This window comes from Odocoileus virginianus, chromosome 13 (genome assembly GCF_023699985.2).
Source record: "Odocoileus virginianus isolate 20LAN1187 ecotype Illinois chromosome 13, Ovbor_1.2, whole genome shotgun sequence".
NCBI lineage: Eukaryota > Metazoa > Chordata > Mammalia > Artiodactyla > Cervidae > Odocoileus > Odocoileus virginianus.
This window is the reverse complement of record NC_069686.1, coordinates 1,794,489-1,818,026: the sequence shown is the minus strand read 5'-3', so window position 1 is coordinate 1,818,026 and position 23,538 is coordinate 1,794,489.

The following is a 23,538-nucleotide window of genomic DNA, read 5'->3' as shown; positions in this document are numbered from 1 at the left end:
TAGGAATCAGTGAACTAAAATGGACTGGAATGGGTGAATTTAACTGAGATGATCATGACACCTACTACTGTGGGCAAGAATCCCTTAGAAGAAATGGAGCAGCCATCATAGTAAACAAAAAACTCCAAAATGCAGTACTTGGATGCAATCTCAAAAATGACAGAATGATCTCTGTTCATTTCCAAGGCAAACCATTCAATATCACCATAATCCAAGCCTATGCCCCAACCAGTAATGCTGAAGAAGCTGAACGGTTCTATGAAGACCTACAAGACCTTCTAGAACTAACACCCAAAAAAGATGTCCTTTTCATTATAGGGGACTGGAAAGCAAAAGTAGAAGTCAAGAAACAAGCAAATTTGGCCTTGGAGTACAGAATGAAGCAGGGCAAAAGCTAATGGAGTTTTGCCAAGAGGATGCACTGGTCATAACAAACACCTTCTTCCAACAGCACAAGAGAAGACTCTACACATGGACATCACCAGATGGTCAAAACCGAAAAAAGATTGATTATATTTTTTCAGTCAAAGATGGAGAAGCTCTATATAGTCATGAAAAACAAGACTGGGAGCTGACTGTGGCTCAGATCATGAACTCCTTATTGCCAAATTCAGACTTAAATTGAAAAAAGTAGGGAAAACCACTAAACCATTCAGGTATGACCTAAATCAAATCCCTTACGATTATACAGTAGAAGTGAGAAATAGATTTAAGGGACTAGATCTTACAGATAGAGTGGCTGATGAACTATGGACAGAGGTTCATGACATTATACAAGAGACAGGGATCAAGCCCATCCCCAAAAAAAAGAACTGCAAAAAAGCAAAATGGCTGTCTTAGGAGGCCTTACAAACAGCTATGAAAAGAAGAGAAGCAAAAAGCAAAGGAGAAAAGGAAAGATATACCCATTTGAATGCAGAGTTCCAAAGAGAGCAAAGAGAGATAAGAAAGCCTTCCTCTGTGATCAGTGCAAAGAAATAGAAGAAACCAATAGGATGGGAAAGACTGGATATCTCTTCAAAAAAATTTGAGATACCAAGGGAACATTTCATGCAAAGATGGGCTCAATAAAGGACAGAAATGGTATGGACCAAACAGAAGCCGAAGATATTAAGAAGAGGTGGCAAGAATACACAGAAGAACTATAAAAAAAAATCTTCACAACCCAGATAATCACGATGGTGTGATCACTCACCTAGAGCCAGATATCTTGGAATCCGAAGTCAAGAGGGCCTTAGGAAGCACCACTACGAACAAAGCTAGTGGAGGTGATGGAATTCCACTTGAGCTATTTCAAATCCTAAAAGATGATGCTGTGAAAGTGCTGCACTTAATATGCCAGCAAATTTGGAAAACTCAACAGTGGCCACAGGGCTGGAAATGGTCAGTTTTCATCCCAATCCCAAAGAAAGGCAATGCCAAAGGAGGCTCAAACTACCACACAATTGTACTCATCTCACACGCTAGTAAAGTAATGCTCAAAATTCTCCAGGCCAGGCTTCAACAACACGTGAACCATGAATTTCCAGATGTTCAAGCTGGATTTAGAAAAGGCAGAGGAACCAGAGATGAAATTGCCAACATCCATTGGATCATCGAAAAAGCAAGAGAGTTCCAGAAAAACATTTATTTCTGCTTTATTGACTATGCCAAAGCCTTTGTGGATCACCACTGTGTGGATCACCACAAACTGTGGAAAATTCTGAAAGAGATGGGAATACCAGACCACCTGACCTGCCTCTTGAGAAATCTGTATGCATTTAGGAAGCAACAGTTAGAACTGGACATGGAACAACAGACTGGTTCCAAATAGGGAAAGGAGTACATCAAAGCTGTATATTGTCACCCTGCTTATTTAACTTATATGCAGAGTACATCATGAGAAACCCTAGGCTGGAAGAAGCACAAGCTGGAATCAAGACTGCCGGGAGAAATATCAATAACCTCAGATATGCAGATGACACCACCCTTATGGCAGAAAATGAAGAACTAAAGAACCTTGTGATGAAAGGAATGAGGAGAGTGAAAAAGTTGGCTTAAAGATCAACATTCAGAAAACTAAGATCATGGCATCTGGTCCCATCACTTCATGGCAAATAGATGCGGATACAGTGGAACCCAGTGGCTGACTTTATTTTTAGGGGGCTCCAAAATCACTGCAGTTGGTGATTGCAGCCGTGAAATTAAAAGATGCTTACTCCTTGGAAGGAAAGGTATGACCCACCTAGACAGTATATTAAAAAGCAGAGACATTACTTTGCCAACAAAGGTCCATCTAGTCAAGGCTATGGCTTTTCCAGTAGTCACATATGGATGTGAGAGTTGGACTATAAAGAAAGCTGAGCTGAAGAATTGATGCTTTTCAATTGTGTTGTTGGAGAAGACTCTTGAGAGTCCCTTGGACAGCAAGGAGATCCAACCAGTCCATCCTAAAGGAAATCAGTCCTGAATATTCACTGGAAGGATTGATGCTGAAGCTGAAACTCCAATACTTTGGCCCCCTATGCAAAGAACTGACTCATTTGAAAAGATTGAAGGTGGAAGGAGAAGGGGATGACAGAGGATGAGGTGGTTGCATGGCAACACCAACTCAATGTTCATGAGTTTGAGTAAACTCCAGGAGTTGGTGATGGACAGGGAGGCCTGTTGTGTGGCAGTCCACTCAGACACGACTTAGTGACTGAACAGACTGATCTTCGTTGCCACATAAAGAAGTCTAGATTTTACCCATAGAAATCATTGATTCAAAGTATCATGCTTCTTTTTTTTACCACTGTAGAAATAATCCCTCTGCCATATGAATGTCTATGACTTTATGTGAAAATAATTTATTTCCCAAATTGAAAATAATCTAATAATTCAGGCCCTTTAATATTGCACTCTGAATGGGTAATTTGAGATTACAAAGCCCTGAAATCAAAGTCAACCAATAAATCGCTCCAGACAGAAAAAAATTAATTAATACTAAAATGGACAGTGACTGAACCCAATGAGATATGAAACCTTCCTCCTAGTATTTTATGGAGATCTGTTCTGAGTGGATGGGTGAGCGTTGCAGGGAAGAAGAAATTTAGACTCACAGGCCCCTTTGGAAGCAGAGTGTAATGCAGTATATATTGGGGAAGGGCAGAGTCAGGTAAAGGAATGAAGCACTAGGACAATTGCTAGGTGAGACTTAGATGGCCAGGTAAAAGTGAACACACAGCACTAGGTCAGTTTTCTTCAAATGGTTGATGTAAAAATTTTTTTAAATAGAAAATTTATTGTGTTATTTATATGTTACTGGATGCTATAACTGATCTGTTCTTTAAAATGCACTTACAGAGCACCATGAAGAATAAAGATCTCCAGGGGGACATTCAAATAACAGTTTCTAAATCTTCACATGTGAGAAATCATGGGGGAACCCTGGGATCTTGTTTATGCTGTTCATTATGCCTGGAATGTTCTTTACAGAGTCTCTTTACATGGCTTACTTCTATTCATCCTTTAAGAATTATGTGAATCATCACTTCCCTCAGAAATTCAGATCAGGTCTGGGGGCCTTCTGTAAACCCACATCACCATGTATATACGACACGTGCACTTGATTACACCATAACATAATGATCACTTTTGTGTCCATATTCCTCAATATCATATGAGATCCTTAACATAAGTATCATATCTTATTAACTCAGGAACTAGGACACTGAGTCCTAGTCCAGGAACTAGGACACTGTCTTATATTAAATATTCAATGTTGGTTGAATTAGGAAGCAAAGTGTGTTATTTAAAAAATAAAATTATACACCTATCAGAATGGTCAAAATCCAGAACACTGACAACAAAAACTTCTGGCAAGAATATGGAGCAATAGGAACCCTCATACATTGCTGGCGGGGTTGCCAGTTAGTATAGCCCCTTTGGAAATAATTTGGAGGTTCCTTACAAAACTAAACACACTGTTACCAAGCAGCTCAGTAATAGCAATCCTTTGTTTTTACCCAAAGCAGTTGAAAACTTACATCTACATCAAAACCTATACATGGATGTAATAGCAGCTTTATCCATAATTGCTAAAACTTGGATGCAACCAAGATGTCACATCCTCAGCAAGTGAATGAATAAATAAACTATGGTACATTCAGATAATGGAATATTATTATTCAGCACTAAAAAGAAATGTGTTGTCATGATATAAAAAAACATGAAGGAAACATATGAATATTACTAAGTGAAAGAAGTCAATCTGAAAATGCTACATATTGTATGACTTCAACTATATGATATTCTAGAAAAGGCTAGGGATAGAAGCAATAAGAAAATCAGGGGTTTCAGGGGTGGGGTGAGGAAGAAAGATGAACAGGCAGAGCACAAAGGATTTCTTATGGCAGTGAAAATGCTTTGTATGATATTATAATGCTGGGTATGTCATTACAAATTTGTTCAAAACTATAGAACATACAACAGTAAGAGTGAACACTTGGGTAAGCTAGGAACTTGCATGATTATGATGTGGCAATGTAGGTTCATCCATGGTAAAAAAAAAATGTACAACTCTGGTGAGTGATGTTGATAAGAGGGGAGGCTATGCCTACAGAAGCCTCCCCTCTTCTATGCACAGTATATGGAAAATCTCTGTACCTCCCTCTCACTTTTGTTGTAAACCTAAAACTGCTCTAGAAAAATTAATTTTAGGGGGAGGAGCTAAGATGGCAGAGGAATAGGATGGGGAGACCACTTTCTCCCCTACAAATTCATCGAAAGAACAGTTGAATGCTGAGCAAACTCCACAAAACAACTTCTGATCGCTAGTACAGGACATCAGGTGCCCACAAAAGCAGCCCATTGTTTTTGAAAGAAGGTAGGACAAAATATAAAAGATAAAAAGAGACAAAAGAGTTAGGGACGGAGATCCGTCCCAGGAAGAGAGTCTTAATAGAGGAAGTTTCCAAACACCAGGAAACCCTCTCACTGGCGGGTCTGGGGGAAGTTTTTGAATCTTGGAGGGCAACCTAACTGGGAGAAAAAATAAATAAAGCCCACAGATTACATGCCTAAAAGCAACTCCCAGTAGAAAAGTACCCCAGAAGCTCGCATCTGCCACCAGCAAGTTCGGGCTGAACGGAGAGGAGCGGGCGGCATTGCTTAGGAACAAAAGAAAGACTGAGCAATTCCAGAGAAGAGCTAGCCAGCTGCGGACCAGCCCATCTCCCACTGGAGGCAGGAGGCAGCGGGGAGGGGAAAAGGGCAAACTCAGCCCCAGAGACGGCACCCCTACCAAACTGCAAACAGGCTCCCAGTCTCTAACCAAAGATTTCCTGAGATTCTGGATGGTTGACATCCGCCGGGAGGGTCGCGGCTAGAGACCAGCTCCCCGGAACAGACACAAGGTGCACCAGACGAGCGCGCGGAAACTGAAGCTGGGACCACGGAAGGGAGAAGGCACACAGCACCCAGGGAGAGTGTGCCCATCAGGCTCCTGGCTGCCTGAGCTGCTCAGGAAGGGAAGGCACAACACGCAGGCCCAACCGAGTCTGCCCTTCTGTGGAATACCCGAAAACGGGAACCACACGCAACCCAGGGCCCGCTCCCTATAGAGCAGCCTGGAGCCTGAGCAGTGTAGACGGGGAAAGCACACACCCGTGAACGGGGCAAACCCAGTGTGGCCAGAACACTGCTGCTCCCCACACAGGCCAGCGATATTTGTCTACAGCGCCCTTCCCTCCCCACAGCATCATTGAACAAGTGAACCTAAACAAGAGACCACCTCCGCCCGCCTGTGTCAGGGCGGAAATTAGACACTGAAGAGACCGGCAAACAGAAGCCAAATAAACAAAGGGAACCGCTTCAGAAGTGACACGTGCAACAGATTAAAATCCCTGTAGTTAACACCGACTACACCGGAAGGGGCCTATAGATATTTAGAAGTGTAAACTGGGACAAGGAGCTATCTGAAACTGAACCGAACCCAAACTGCCTGCAAAAGCTACAGAGAAATTCCTAGATATATTTTTACTAATTTTTTTTAAATTAAAAAAACTTTTTCTTCTTTTTTCTTTTTTCTTTTTTTATTTTTTTTGAAATTCCCTATTACTCCTCTATTACTCCTTAATTTTCATTTTCTTTTATTTTCTTTTAAATTCTTCTATTGCTCCTTAATTTTCATTTTCATATATTTTTGCTATTTTTAATTAAATGTTTTTCTTTTTTATTTGTTCTTTTATTTTCTTTTAAAGTCCTCTATTACTCCTCTATTACTCTTTAATTTCAATTTTCATTTTCATATATTTTTACTATTTTTTAATGAAAAATTTTTTTTCTTTTTTTAATTTTTTCTTTTATTTTCTTTTAAAGTTCTCTATTACTCCTTTATTAATCCTTAATTTTAATTTTCATTTCACTATAACCTTGCAAAAAAAGACCCTATTTTTAAAGCAAACTTCATATATATTTCTAACATTATTTGTTTTTGTTTTTAATATTGTATTTAAGAGTCCAACCTCTACTCTAGATTTTTAATCTTTGTTTTTCAGTATTTGATATAAATTTTGGACATTTAAGAATCCAATATTCAGTACCAATTTTTACTCAGGAGTGTGTTGATTACTCTCTCCCCCTCTTGACTCTCCGTTTTCTCCCCCAGATCACCTCTATTTCCTCCCTCCCCCTTCTCTTCTCAATCCAATTCTGTAAATCTCTGTAGGTGTTCTGGGCTACGGAGAACACTTAGGGAACAGAGTATTGCATAGATCTGTCTCTCTCCTCTTGAGTCCCCATTTTCTCCTCCTGCTCATCTCTACCTCCTTCTTCCCTGTCCTCTTCTTCATGTAACTCTGTGAACCTCTCTGGGTGTCTCTCACTGGGGAGAATCTTTTCACCATTAACCAAGAAGTTTTATTATCAGTGCTGTATAATTGGAGAAGCCTTGAGGCTACTGGAAGAATTAGACTGAAATCCAGAGGCAAGAGACTTAAACCCAAAAGCTGAGAACACCAGAGAACTCCTGACTACAGGGAACGTTAAGTAATAGACCATCCAAAAGCCTCCATATCTACACTGAAACCAACCACCACTCAAGAGCCAGTAAGTTCCAGAGCAAGACATACCACGCAAATTCTCCTGCAACGCAGGAATATAGCCCTGAGCATCAACATACAGGCTGCCCAAAGTAAAACCAAACACATAGACCCATCTCAAAACTCATTACTGGACACTCTATTGCACTCCAGAGAGAAGAAATCCAGTTCCAAGCGCCAGAACACAGACGCAAGCTTCCCTAACCAGGAAACCTTGACAAGCCAATCATCCAACCCCACCCACTGGGAGAAACCTCCACAATAAAAAGGAACCACAGACCACCAGAATACAGAAAGGCCACTCCAAACACAGCAATCTAACTGAGATGAAAAGGCAGAGAAATACCCAGCAGGTAAAGGAACATGAAAAGTGCCCACCAAGGCAAACAAAAGAGGAGGAGATAGGGAATCTACCTGAAAAAGAATTTAGAATAATGATAATAAAAATGATCCAAAATCTTGAAAACAAAATGGAGCTACAGATAAATATCCTGGAGACAAGGATTAAGAAGATGCAAGAAATGTTTAACAAGGACTTAGAAGAAATAAAAAGGAGTCAATTAAAAATGAATGATGCATTAAATGAGATCAAAAAAACTCTGGAGGGAAGCAACAGTAGAATAATGGACACAGAAGATAGGGTAAGTGAGGTAGAAGATAAAATGGTGGAAATAAATGAAGCAGAGAGGAAAAAAGAAAAAAGAATAAAAAGAAATGAGGACAACCTCAGGGACCTCTGGGTCAATGTGAAATGCCCCAACATTCAAATCATAGGAGTCTTAGAAAAAGAAGACAAAAAGAAAGGCCATGAGAAGTTACTCGAGGAGATAATAGCTGAAAACTTCCCGAAAATGGGGAAGGAAATAGTTACACAAGTCCAAGAAACCCAGAGAGTCCCAAACAGGATAAACTCAAGGTGAAACACCCCAAGACACAAATTAATCAAATTAACAAAGATCAAACACAAAGAACAAATATTAAAAGCAGCAAGAGAGAAACAACAAATAACACACAAAAGGATTCCCATAAGGATAACAGCTGATCTATCAATAGAAACTCTTCAGGCCAGAAGGGAATGGCAGGACATACTTAAAGTAATGAAAGAGAATAACCTACAACCCAGATTACTGTACCCAGCAAGGATCTCATTAAGACATGAAGGAGAATTCAAAAGCTTTACAGACAAGCAAAAGCTGAGAGAATTCAGCACCACCAAACCACCTCTTCAACAAATGCTAAAGTATCTTCTCTAGACAGGAAACAGAGAAAGGTTGTATAAACGCAAACCCAAAACAACAAAGTAAATGGCAACAGGATGATACCTATCAATAATTACCTTAAATGTAAATGGGTTGAATACCCCAAGCAAAAGACAAAGACTGGATGAATGTATACAAAAACAAGACCTATATATGCTGTCTACAAGAGACCCACCTCAAAACAAGGGACACATACAGAGTGAAAGTGAAGGGCTGGAAAAAAATATTTCATGCAAACAGAGACCAAAAGCAAGCAGGAGTTGCAATACTCATATCAGATAAAATATACTTTCAAATAAAGGCTGTGAAAAGAGACAAAAAAGGACACTATATAATGATCAAAGGATCAATCCAAGAAGAAGATATAACAATTATAAATATATATGCACCCAACATAGGAGCACCACAATATGTAAGGCAAATGCTAATGAGTATGACGGGAAATTAACAATAACACAATAATAGTGGGAGACTTTAATACCCCACTCACACCTAGAGATAGATAAAGTAAACAGAAAATTAACAAGGAAACACAAACTTTAAATGACACAATGGACCAGCTAGACCTAATTGATATCTATAGGACATTTCACCCCAAAGCAATCAATTTCACCTTTTTCTCAAGTGCACACGGAATCTTCTCCAGAATAGATCACATCCTGGGCCATAAATCTAGCCTTGGTAAATTCAAAAAAATTGAAATCATTCCAGTCACCTTTTCTGATCACAATGCAGTAAGACTAGATCTCAATTGCAGGGAAAAAAAACTATTAAAGATTCAAACATATGGAGGCTAAATAACATGCTTCTGAATAACCAACAAATCAAAGAAGAAATCAAAAAAGAAATCAAAATATGCATAGAAACAAATGAAAATGAAAACACAACAACCCAAAACCTATGGGACACTGTAAAGGCAGTGCTAAGGGGAAGGCTCATAGCATTACAGGCTTACCTCAAGAAACAAGAAAAAACTCAAATAAATAACCTAGCTCTACACCTAAAGCAACTAGAGAAGGAAGAAATGAAGAACCCCAGGATTAGTAGAAGGAAAGAAATCTTAAAAATTAGGGCAGAAATAAATGCAAAAGAAACTAAAGAGACCATAGCAAAAATCAACAAAGCTAAAAGCTGGTTCTTTGAAAAGATAAACAAAATTGACAAACTGTTAGCAAGACTAATCAAGAAACAAAGGGAGAAGAACCAAATCAACAAAATTAGAAATGAAAATGGAGAGATCACAACAGACAACACTGAAATACAAAGGATCATAAGAGATTACTACCAGCAGCTCTATGCCAATAAAATGGACAACTTGGAAGAAATGGACAAATTCCTAGAAAAGTATAACTTTCCAAAACTGAACCAGGAAGAAATAGAAGATCTTAACAGACCCATCACAAGCAAGGAAATCGAAACTGTAATCAGAAATCTTCCAGCAAACAAAAGCCCAGGACCAGATGGCTTCACAGCTGAATTCTACCAAAAATTTAGAGAAGAGTTAACACCTATCTTATTCAAACTCTTCCAGAAAATTGCAGAAGAAGGTAAACTTCCAAACTCATTCTATGAGGCCACCATCACCCTAATTCCAAAACCAGACAAAGATGCCACAAAAAAAGAAAACTACAGGCCAATATCACTGATGAACATAGATGAAAAATTCCTTAACAAAATTCTAGCAAACAGAATCCAACAGCATATTAAAAAGATCATACATCATGACCAAGTGGGCTTAATCTCAGGGATGCAAGGATTCTTTAATATCTGCAAATCTATCAATGTAATACACCACATTAACAAATTGAAAGATAAAAATCATATGATTATCTCAATAGATGCAGAAAAAGCCTTTGACAAAATTCAACATCCATTTATGATAAAAACTCTCCAGAAAGCAGGATTAAAAGGAACATACCTCAACATAATAAAAGCTATATATCACAAACCCACAACAAACATTATCCTCAATGGTGAAAAATTGAAAGCATTTCCCCTAAAATCAGGAACAAGACAAGGGTGCCCACTCTCACCACTACTATTCAACATAGTTTTGGAAGTCTTGGCCACAGCAATCAGAGCAGAAAAAGAAATAAAAGGAATCCAGATAGGAAAAGAAGTGAAACTCTCACTGTTTGCAGATGACATGATCCTCTACATAGAAAACCATAAGGATTCTACCAGAAAATTACTAGAGCCAATCAATGAATATAATAAAGCTTCAGGATATAAAATTAACACACAGAAATCCCTTGCATTCCTATACACTAACAACGAGAAAACAGAAAGAGATATTAAGGAAACAATACCATTCAGCATCACAACAAAAAGAATAAAATACTTAGTATATCTACCTAAAGAAACATAAGACCTATACAGAGAAAACTATAAAACACTGATGAAAGAAATCAAAGAGGACACAAACAGATGGAGAAATATACCGTGTTCATGGATTGGAAGAATCAATATTGTCAAAATGACTATACTAGCCAAAGCAATCTATAGATTCAATGCAATCCCTATCAAGCTACCAACGGCATTCTTCACAGAACTAGAAGAAATAATTTCACAATTTGTATGGAAATACAAAAAAAAACCTCAAATAATCAAAGCAATCTTGAGAAAGAAGAATGGAACTGGAAGAATCAAACTACCTGACTTCAGACAATACTACAAAGCCACAGTCATCAAGACAGTATGGTACTGGCACAAAGACAGAAATATAGATCAATGGAACAGAATAGAAAGCCCAGAGATAAATCCACATACCTACGGACATCTTATTTTCGACAAAGGAGGCAAGGATATACAATGGAAAAAAAGACATCTTTAACAAGTGGTGCTGGGAAAACTGGTCAACCACTTGTAAAAGAATGAAACTAGAACACTTTCTAACACCATACACAAAAATAAATTCAAAGTGAATTAAAGATCTAAATGTAAGACCAGAAACTATAAAACTCCTAGAGGAGAACATAGGCAAAACACTCTCTGACATAAATCACAGCAAGATCCTCTATGACCCACCTCCCAGAATATTGGAAATAAAAGCAAAAATAAACAAATGGGACCTAATGAAACTTAAAAGCTTTTGCACAACAAAGGAAACTATAAGCAAGGTGAAAAAACAGCCCTCAGAATGGGAGAAATAATAGCAAATGAAGCAACAAAGGATTAATCTCAAAAATATACAAGCAACTCCTGCAGCTCAATCCCAGAAAAATAAATGACCCAATCAAAAAATGGGCCAAAAATCTAAACAGACATTTCTCCAAAGAAAACATACAGATGGCTAACAAACACTTGAAAAGATGCTCAACATCACTCATTATCAGAGAAATGCAAATCAAAACCACAATGAGGTACCATTACATGTCAGTCAGAATGGCTGCTATCCAAACATCTACAAGCAATAAATGCTGGAGAGGGTGTGGAGAAAAGGGAACCCTCTTACACTGTTGGTGGGAATGCAAACTAGTACAGCCACTATGGAGAACAGTGTGGAGATTCCTTAAAAAACTGGAAATAGAACTGCCATATGACCCAGCAATCCCACTCCTGGGCATACACACAAAGGAAACCAGATCTGAAAGAGACACGTATACCTCAGTGTTCATCGCAGCACTGTTTATAATAGTCAGGACATGGAAGCAACCTAGATGCCCATCAGCAGATGAATGGATAAGAAAGCTGTGGTACATATACAGAATGGAATATTACTCAGCCATTAAAAAGAACACATTTGAATCAGTTCTAATGAGATGGATGAAATTGGAGCCCGTTATATAGAGTGAAGTAAGCCAGAAAGATAAACACCAATACAGTATACTAACACATATATATATATGGAATTTAGAAAGATGGTAACGATAACCCTATATGCAAGACAGAAAAAGAGACACAGATGTATAGAACAGACTTTTGGACTCTATAGGAGAAGGTGAGGGTGGGATGATCTGAGAGAACAGCATCAAAACATGTATATTATCAAATGTGAAACAGATTGCCAGTCCAGGTTGGATGCATGAGACAAGTGCTCGGGGCTGGTGCACTGGGATGACCCAGAGGGATGTGATGGGGAGGGAGGTGGGAGGGGGGGTTCAGGATGGGGAACACATGTAAATCCATGGCTGATTCATGTCAATGTATGGCAAAAACCACTACAATGTTGTAATTAGCGTCCAACTAATAAAAACAAATGAAAAAAATGAAAAATTAATTTTAAAAAATTTAAGTCACTAGGAGAGTATACATTAGAACACATTATATACTGGGCTGAAGGAAGCACAAGCTGGAATCAAGATTACCAGAAAAAATATCAATAACCTCAGATATGCAGATGACACCACCCTTATGGCAGAAAGTGAAGACGAACTAAAGGGCTTCTTGATGAAAGTGAAAGCAGAGAGTGAAAAAGTTGGCTTAAAGCTCAACATTCAGAGAACTAAGATCACGGCATCTGGTCCCATCACTTCATGGCAAATGGATGGGGAAACGATGGCTGACTTTATTTTTCTGGGCTCCAAAATCACTGCAGATGGTGATTGCAGCCATGAAATTAAAAGACGCCTACTCCTTGGAAGTAAAATTATGACCAACCTAGAGAGCATATTAAAAAGCAGAGACATTACTTTGTCAACAAAGATTCATCTAGTCAAGGCTATGGCTTTTCCAGTAGTCATGTATGGATGTGAGAGTTGAACTATAAAGAAAACTAAGCACCGAAGGGTTGATGCTTTTGAACTGTGGTGTTTAAGAAGACTCTTGAGAGTCCCTTGGACTGCAAGGAGATCCAACCAGTCCATCCCAAAGGAAATCAGTCCTGAATATTCATTGGAAGGACTGATGCTGAAGCTGAAACTCCAATACTTTGGCCACCTGATGCAAAGAGCTGACTCATTGGAAAAGACCCTGATGCTGGGAAAGATTGAAGGCAGGAGGAGAAGGGGACAACAGAGGATGAGATAGTTGGATGATGTCACTGACTCAATGGACATGGTTTTGGGTGGGCTCCAGGAGTTGGTGATGGACAGGGAGGCCTGGTGTGCTGCGATTCATGGGGTCACAAAGAGTCGAATATGACTGACTGACAGAACTGAACTGAATACACCTATTAGGATGATTTTTAAAAGATTAAATGGATGAACTATTTTATATAATAGACCATCACAATTTCATAGTTGGTTAATATTTTTATTTTCGCTTGTTTTTCAAAATTTAATTGTCAAATTTCTAAACTAAATTAATTCACAAAGGTTGTATGTCTACTCTAAGGTGTAGAAAAACACTGTATCTTTAAAAAAAAAAAAAGGCCTTAGAAATTCATCACTTTGGGTAATGCAGAAATGCAATTTATTTTCAGACAACTCATCTCACATGTTGAATTAAATTTCATGATTGCATGTATCAGTGGATAATTATTTAATATGATTTAATTCAGATTTTTATGAATTATAAATTAATCAACATAATTTAATTCAAAAATGAGAAAACAAAACAGAGTAGACATCAGTTGTATGTAAACAAGGACCTTTCAAAGTTCTGCAGTATGTGGGAAACCAATTTAGAATGCAGATTTAAAAATAATAAATACTGTATTAAAGATGTCAAAAGTGTCCTCCATATTCACATTCATTTCTTAGCAACCAGGTTCTAATCTTGTTAAATTGTGCACCCTAACAGTTGAAGAAACAATTTTAGTACGCATCCCCAAATATATGTATACACATAGGCTAGGGATATGTGCGTGTGTGTGTGTATGTGTCTATAGTAGTGTACTAAATTCTTATAAACACAAAACCAAAATAAACATGAAAAGGAACGAGATCAGAGAAGCTCCAAAAAAAGATTAAAGAAATCAGACCCTCAGCAGAGGCAGTGACTGGTCATTCTGTTGCTGTCGTTGCTGTTGTTTAGCCACAAGGTTATTCTTTAGTGACCCACTAGACTGTAACCTGCCGGGTTCCTCTGTCCATGGGATTTTCCAGGCAAGAATACTGAAGTGGGTTGCCATTTCCTTTTCCAGGGTATCTTCCCAACCCAGGGATCAAACTCACATCTCCTGCATTGCCATGTGAGTTCTTTACTGCTAAGCCGCGATGGAAATCCATGAGTAGCTAATTACATCTTTAATATAGTAAGGAAAATTTAGTAAAAGCTTGTAATGAATAGCTAGAATATTCTTGGGGATATAACTAGCATAATATATTAGTAAGGCCAAGTACTTAAAAGTATAGTGTTTTGTATAAGTTGATTTTTATGTGGGTAGGACTTGAGACTCTTCTTAATGGCTTATTTTGCGCTTGTTGTTTCATCACTAAGTCATGTCTGAATCTTTGTGACCCCATGGACTGCAGTACACCTGGCTTCATGTCCTTCACTATCTCCTGGATTTTGCTCTAACTCATGTCCACTGAGTCGGCGATGCCGTCCAACCATCTCAACATCTGTCACCCGCTTCTCCTCCTGCTTTCAATCTTTCTCAGCACTAGGGTCTTTTCCAATGAGTTGGTTCTTCACACCAGGTGGACAAAGTATTAGAGCTTCAGCTCCAGCATCAGTCCTTCCAATGAATTTTCAGGACTGATTTTCTTTAGGACTTACTGTTTTGATCTCCTTGCAGTCCAAGGGACTCTCAAGAGTCTTTTCCAACACCACAATTCAAAAGCATTAATTCTTTGGTGCTCAGCCTTTTTTATGGTCCAACTCGCATATCCAAACATACTGGAAAAGCCATTGCTTTGACTATATAGACCTTTGTTGGCAAAGAGATGTTTCTGCTTTTAAATACGCTGTCTAGTTCTGCCACAGTTTTTCTTCCAAGGAGCAAGCATCTTTGAATCTTATGGCTGCAGTCACAATCTGCAGTGACTTTGGAGCCCAAGAAAATAAAATCTGCCTTTGTTTCCACTGTTTCCCCATCTATTTGCCATGAAGTGATGGGAGCAGGTGGGATGATATTCAGTTTTTTGAAAATTTAAACCAGCTTTTTCACTCTCCTTTCACCCTCATCAGGAGTCTCCTTAGTTCCTCTTCACTTTCTGCCATTAGAGTGGTATCATCTGCAAATCTGTGCACAGTCATTAAATTATGGAATTTTTTTAGCTTTGTCGACTGAAAAAAACATACACATAACCTAAAAGTTGAGAGCTGTATGTCTATTTGGTGGAAATTGTTAGGACTTCAAGCCTGGGAGACAGCATCTCAAGTAACATAAGAAACTGCTCTGAGGAGGCAGAGGAAAGAGTCAGCTTATATAGAAGTTTGCAACAAAGGGGGCAGATAGTCAGAACACCAGATTATTGTTAATTAAGGAAACTAGATATCTCAAGTTAAGGAATTTAGCGCTCTTCTATGTATCGGAAGATGCAAGCTCTGGGCTTGCATCCTTTCCATATGCATCTCAGCTATCTGAGGCCAGCATCCTGCTTCTTGATCATTCACATCCTTCATTCTACATTTGTTCACCATAGAGAGTGGAGGATGCGGTGGATGGCTGGCACTTGTGCTTTCTCCCCCTTGAGCTCCTCAGTGCTAACCCTGGGGAGTGGCTGATGGATGCTGGATAGCTGGCATTGTTCTTCCTGGGCTCAGAAATTTACATTTGGAAGGTTAGAATCCCCAGTGGCTATGCTATCCTTGTATACTGCTAAAGCAGGAAATATTCCATTTCACAGCTTTATGAAGCTATTCCCTATGGCCTAGCCTCTCAAATTGAAATCTGCGAGTTCAATATGAATTTTTAATTTTTGAGATCTCATTTTAATAATCTGAGAAAATTACCACAAAAAATAACAACAAAAGTTCTCTTTTGCAGTGTTATTTCCCAATTGAATTATATCCTCAATCAGTACAAAATAAAATAATACTCTCCATGTTTCCAGTCTTCACAGACACCCTCCATTCTCCCTTCCTAGCTTACTGTTGACTAGAAACCTTGGTGTTGGTGGTCTAGTCACTGGACCCACAGTACAAGACTGGTCCACAGCATATAAGTGGACCCATAGTTCAACAACAAACCCATGTTGTTCAAGTGTCAATTGTATAAAACTCTTCACATTAAACATAAGAGAATATGTTCATAAACGTGGAATAGATAAAAAGAGTTTTTAAATACAACAACAAAACATGATCCATGAAAGAAGAGAACTGTACTTCATCAAAATTTTAAACTTCAGTTCTGTGAAAGATACTATTAACAGAATGAAAAGACAAGCCACAATCTGGGAGAAAGTATTTACAATTCACATATCTGAGAAAAGAATTGTGTCTAAAATATATTTTAAAAAATTTTAAAACTCCAAAATAAGAAAATAACCAATAAAACAATGGATAAAATATTTGAAGACACTGCACCAAAGAAGATATTAATATATAGATGGGAAATGAACACATGAAAAGATGCCCAACAGCATTAGTCATTAATGAAATGAAAATAATAACAATGAAATCCCACTATAAACTTGTTATAGTGACTTAAATTAAAAATACTGACAACACAATGCTGACAAGGATGTAAAGCAACCAAAACTTCCATAACTAACTGATTAACATGCAAAATGGTACTGAAACTGGAAAAACAGTCTGGCAATTTCTTAAAAACTTAAACATTATTTGACTCAGCAGTCCCACTTATTGGTATTTATTCTAGAGAAATAAGACTTCCCTGGTGGCTCAGATGGTAGGGAAGATATTCTGGGCTGGTAAGATATCCTAGTAAAAGGAATGGTAACCCACTCCTGTATGCTTGACTTTTAAATAAGATTCTGGAGAGAACTAGAAAGAAAAGACGAGCAGTGAAGAGAAGCAAAGACTTGTCAAAGAAGCTCAGTTCTCAACAAAAGAGCCAAACTTCCCTTGTTCTTTTCTGTGAAATGGCTAGGTAAGTACCTGACACTGTGTGCAGGGAGTGCATACCCACCTTCTATCACCCTTAATATTTTATTAGTTCTTTCCAGTCCTCCAAACACTTAAGAAAATTTTGCTTTTATTTTAGTGTTTATAAACCAATCAACAAAGACTGTGGTGTGATATATGAGTGTCAGTATACTAAAAGAAATATTAAGGAGCAAAATTCATTATACTTCAGTTCAGTTCAGTCAGTCAGTCATGTCCGACTATGTGACCCCATGGACTGTAGCATGCCAGGCTTCTCTGTCCATCACCAACTCCCAGAGATTCCTCAAAATCTTGTCCGTTGAGTCAGAAATGCCATCCAACTATCTCATCCTCTGTTGTCCCCTTCTCCTCTTGCCTTCAATTTTCCCCAACATCAGGGTCTTTTCCAATGAGTCGGTTCTTCGCATCAGGTGGCCAAAGTATTGGAGTTTCAGCTTCAGCATCAGTCCTTCCAATGATTATTCAGGACTGATTTCCTAAGGATGGACTGGTTGGAGCTCCTTGCAGTCCAAGGGACTCTCAAGAGTCTTCTTAAACACCACAGTTCAAAAGCATCCATTCTTCAGCACTCAGCTTTCTTTTTAGTCCAAACTCTCACACCCATATATGACTACTGGAAAAACCATAGCTTTGACTAGATGGACCTTTGTTGGCAAAGTAATGTCTCTGCTTTTTAATATGCTTTCTACGTTGATCATAGGTTTTCTTCCAAGCAGCAAGCATCTTTCAATTTCATGGCTGAAGTCACCATCTGCAGTGATTTTGGAGCCCACCCCAAGTAAAGTCTCTGTTTCGATTGCTTTCCCATCTATTTGCCATGCAGTGATGGGACTGGATGCCGTGATCTTAGTTTTCTGAATGTTGAGTTTTAAGCCAATTTTTTTTTCACTCTCCTCTTTCACTTTCATCAAGAGGCTCTTCAGTTCCTCTTCGTTTTCTGCTATAAGGATGGTGTCATCTGCATATCTGAGGTTATTGATATTTCTCCCAGCAATCTTGATTCCAGCTTGTTCTTCATCCAGCCTGGGATTTCACATGATGTACTCTACATATAAGTTAAATAAGCAGGGTGACAATATACAGTCTTGATGTTCTCCTTTCCCAATTTGGAGCCAGTCTGTTGTTTCATGTCTGGTTCTAACTTGCTTCTTTAACTGCATACAGATTTCTCAGGAGACAGGTAAGGTATTGGTATTCCCATCTCTTTCAGAATTTTTCACAGTGTGTTGTGATTCACAGTCAAAGGATTTGGCGTAGTCAAAAAAGCAGAAGTAGATGTTTTTTGGGAACTCTGTAGCTTTTGATGACCCATTGGATGTTGGCAATTTCATCTCTGGTTCCTTTGCCTTTTCTAAACCCAGCTTGAACATCTGGAAGTTCTCCGTTCACATACTGTTAAAGCCTGGCTTGGAGAATTTTGAGCATTACGTTGATAGCATGTGAGATCTCAGTGCAACTGTGTGGTAGTTTGCCTTTCTTTGGGATTGGAATGAAAACTGACCTTTTCTAGTCCTGTGGCCACTGATGAGTTTTCCAAATTTGAGTTTTCATTATACTAAGAAATTCCTTTTTTAAAAATACTTATTTGGCTGTGCCAGGCCTTAGTTGTGGCATGTGGGATCTAGTTCCCTGACTAGGAATCAAACCTGGGCCCCCTGAATTGGGAGCACAGAGTCCTAGCCACCAGGGAAGTTCCTACACTTAGCAAATCTTGAAAAAGTGACTCAACAATACACTTAGTTTTAAACAATGAACTACCCACACTTGCTACCCTGCAATTGGTGCTCATTGATGCAGTATTTATAGGCAACTTGGTTTGCCTTGCACTATTTCATCAGTCCTCTTCCTTCCTGATTTCTTCTTAAGAAATCATACTCTCTTATAATACTCCCTCTTCTTATGGACTTCCCAAAACTTTAGACTAAATAGTTCCCTTTTTTGGCTGTTATTAGTTATTCCTCTTGGTTTTCCCAGTAATACGCATTTCTATTCCACAAAACACTCCTTCAAAATAAAAACAAAAAAGTAAATATCCTTCAACCCCACAATACCTATCCTGCAAATATCTCCTAAAGCAGTACTGTCACAAATTTATGTCAAATGCATGTGTCCTATAGCACTATGTGCCCTTTTAAAAAAAAATGGAAATGACTAAATGTCCCCTTTTGAGGGAATGATTTAATCAAGTATGCTACATTTACTCTGTGAAATATTATGCAGCTATTAAAAGGGGAGATAAAATTTTTATACACTGCAATGAAAGCATATAGACGGGGGGCAGGGGAGACTTCGTGCATTGCAAAGCATTGAAGAATAATGTAAGATATATGTATGCTTATAAAAATATCAGGCAGCATATACACCAAACTTTTCATGGCGGAGATATTAGGGGAAACACACTGACTGAAACCGCCCGCCCTGCCCAGGCACCATAGTAACTACTTCCATGCCTTATTTTATGACAGAAGGTCCTGCTAAGGACCATGGAATTGATAAGCCATCAACTGGAAGAGCTAAGGTAAGGGCAGAAGGAGACGCCATGTGTCCTCTAACCTCCCAGAATTCTTCTCACTGGCATCCATCTTGCTGAGCAATACATGCGCCAACAGGAAGGACCCTGAGCCAGAATGATGGGACAGAGAAAACCATCAGCCATCTGACCGAACAGTCCTCCCAGTTTCCCTTACCTACTGCTCTCCACCTGGGTACCTCTTCCCAATAAAACCTCGTGTGTGTCTCCTCAGACAATTCATTTCTGAGTGTTAGACAAGAGCCCCCATTCGAACCCTGGAAGGGGTCCCCTTTCTGCAACAGAGAATAGGATCAGCAGGGCCATTCTATATCTGCACTGATTTTATACCAAATTTGTGTTACCATTGAATTGTTAAAATGTTACCTTTTAAACTACCTTAACACATATTCATCAGGTCAAGCCTAAACCTCCTCAGAGAAAGCTATTCTTGCTCTTATTTTCTTCAGTATACAATCTGTGATCATTTCGTTTGTTAAACATTTTTGTCTTTCTCCCATAGACAGGGATCACATATGTCTTGAATTGTGTCTCACATATAGAAGGCTCTCAATAATTATTTGCCTCCAGAAAGACTGGGGGTGTGTGGTAATTTTCTACACAATCAAGGCAGTTACTGTTACTGTTCCTGTTATAGTTAAGCTGTCCGTGGCTCTTTACACTTAAGAGAGTTACAGATGAGATTGGTAAATGTTTATTGAATGAATGAAACAATGAATGAATGAATGAAGAGAAGCACCCCCTAATACATAGGGACCACGAATATGTAACATATAAGCTTACAGAGGGAATGAAGATGGAGGCATAAACATTTCAGAGTTCAGGGATTCAGTTGACTAGCTGGGGAAGCTAAAACCACAGAAACATGCGCGAAACAGCATCAACCAGGGGGCAGGCTAAAGCCCTTAGCCAGGGTAGAGCTGAGAAGATCCAACGAACGTGGGAGAGATGGAGTAGAAGCCAGGTGCCCAACGTAAAAAGCCAGTCTCTTGGAGCTATGCAGGTTCTGTAGGAATGTATGCTCAGAGGAACACGACTACGGTATGACTAATGAGAGGTCCTAACAGCTGTGCAAAATATAGAACGCTACCTTTCCACCCAAGAACTCAATTTGCACCACCAAGGAAGCCGTTGGCTCGAAACGCTGGCATCATCTTGCAGCGCCCAAATCAGAGGTAAGAGAAAGGCAAAGACTGGAGGGGTTTGGGAAAAGACTGGAGGTCATTTGACACCTTGGGCCACCTTTCCCTTCAGGCGGAAGAAAGTATAGAGTCGGGTTAACAAGGCAGGAGAGAAATATCTCCGTAATAAACAAGAGTTTAGAGGAATCTAATATATATACTTTGTGTCTATGGCTCTGTTTTGCTTTTACCTTTCACAAGTGTCCTAATGTGACGTTACTCCAGGTGTCTCTTGACTTCCTACTTTTGCATTCCAGTCCCCTATAGTGAAAAGGACATCTTTTTTGGGTGTTAGTTCTAAAAGGTCTTGGAGGTCTTCATAGAACCGTTCAACTTCAGCTTCTTCAGCATTACTGGTTGGGGCATGGACTTGGATTACGGTGATATTGAATGGTTTGCCTTGGAAACGAACAGAGATCATTCTGTCATCTTTGAGACTGCATCCAGGTACTGCATTTGGGACTCTTTTGTTGACCATGATGGCTATGCCATTTCTCTAAGGGATTCCTGCCCACAGTAGTAGATATAATGGTCATCTGAGTTAAATTCACCCATTCCAGTCCATTTTAAAAGTTCGCTGATTCCTAGAATGTTGACATTCACTCTTGCCATCTCCTGTTTGACCACTTCCAATTTGCCTTGATTCACAGACCTAATATTCTAGGTTCCTATGCAATATTGCTCTTTACAGCATCCATCCTTGCTTCTATCACCAGTCACATCCACAGTTGGATATTGTTTTAGCTTTGGCTCCATCCCTTCATTCTTTCTGGAGTTATTTCTCCACTGATCTCCAGTAGCATAGTGGACACATAGCAACCTGGGGAGTCCCTCTTTCAGTGTCCTATCATTTTGCCTTTTCATATCGTTCATGGGTTCTCAAGGCAAGAATACTGAAGTGGTTTGCCATTCCCTTCTCCAGTGGACCACATTCTCCAGTAGACCACCTAGAGTAACAGGCAAATTTGGCCTTGGAGTATGGAATGAAGCAGGGCAAAAGCTAATAGAGTTTTGCCAAGAGAACGCACTGGTCACAGCAAACACCCTCTTCCATCAACACAAGAAAAGACTCTACACATGGACATCACCAGTGTTTGATGGTCAACACCAAAATCATATTGATTATATTCTTTGTAGCCAAAGATGGAGAAGTTCTATACAGTCACCAAAAACAAAAGACCAGGAGTTGACTGTGGCCCAGATCATGAACTCCTTATTTTCAAATACAGACTTAAATTGAAGAAAGTAAGGAAAACCATTAGACCATTCAGGTATGACCTAAATCAAATCCCTTATGATTATACAGTAGAAGTGAGAAATAGATTTTACGGACTAGATCTGATAGACAGCGTGCCTGATGAACTATGGATGGAGATTTGGGACATTGTATAGGAGACAGGGATCAAGACCATCCCCATGGAAAAGAAACGTAAAAAGGCAAAATGGTTGTCTGAGGAGGCCTTACAAATAGCTGTGAAAAGAAGAGAAACTAGAGGCAAAGGAGAAAAGGAAAGATATTCCCATTTGAATGCAGAGTTCCAAAGAATGGCAAAGAGACATAAGAAAGTCTTCCTCAGCTATCAATGCAAAGAAATAGAGGAAAACAACAGAATAGGAAAGACTCGAGATCTCGTCAGGAAAATCAGAGATACCAAAGGAATATTTCATGCAAAGATGGGCTCAGTAAAGGGCAGAAATGGTATGGACCTAACAGAAGCAGAAGATATTAGGAAGAGGTGGCAAGAATACACAGAAGAACTGTACAAAAAAGATCTTCATGACCCAGATAATCACAAAGCTGTGATCACTTACCTAGAGCCAGACACCCTGGAATGTGAAGTCAAGTGGGCCTTAGAAAGGATCACTATGAACAAAGCTAGTGGAGGTGATGGAATTCCACTTGAGCTATTTCAAATCCTGAAAGATGATGCTGTGATAGTGCTACACTCAATATTCCAGCAAATTTGGAAAACTCAGCAGTGGCCACAGGACTGGAAAAAGTCAGTTTTCATTCCAATCCCAAAGAAAGGCAATGCCAAAGAACGCTGAAACTACCACACAATTGCACTCATCTCATATGCTAGTGAAATAATGCTCAAAATTCTCCAGGCCAGGCTTCAGCAATATGTGAACCATGAACTTCCAGATATTCAAAGTGATTTTGGAAAATGCAGAGGAACCAGAGATCAAATTTCCAACATCTGCTGGATCATCAAAAAAGCAACAGAGTTCCAGAAAAACATCTATTTCTGTTTTATTGACTGTGCCAGAGCCTTTACTGTGTGGATCACAATAAACTGTGGAAAATTCTGAAGGAGGTGGGAATACCAGACCACCTGACCTGCCTCTTGAGAAACCTGTATGAAGGTCAGGAAGCAACATTAGAACTGGACACGGAACAACAGACAGGTTCCAAATAAGAAAAGGAGTACATCAAGGCTGTATATTGTCACCCTGCTTATTTAACTTATATGCAGAGTACATCATTAGAAACGCTGGGCTAGAAGCAGCACAAGCTGGAATCAAGATTGCTGGGGAAAAAAATCAATAACCTCAGATATGCAGATGACACCATTCTTATGGCACAAAGTGAAGAGGAAATAAAAAGC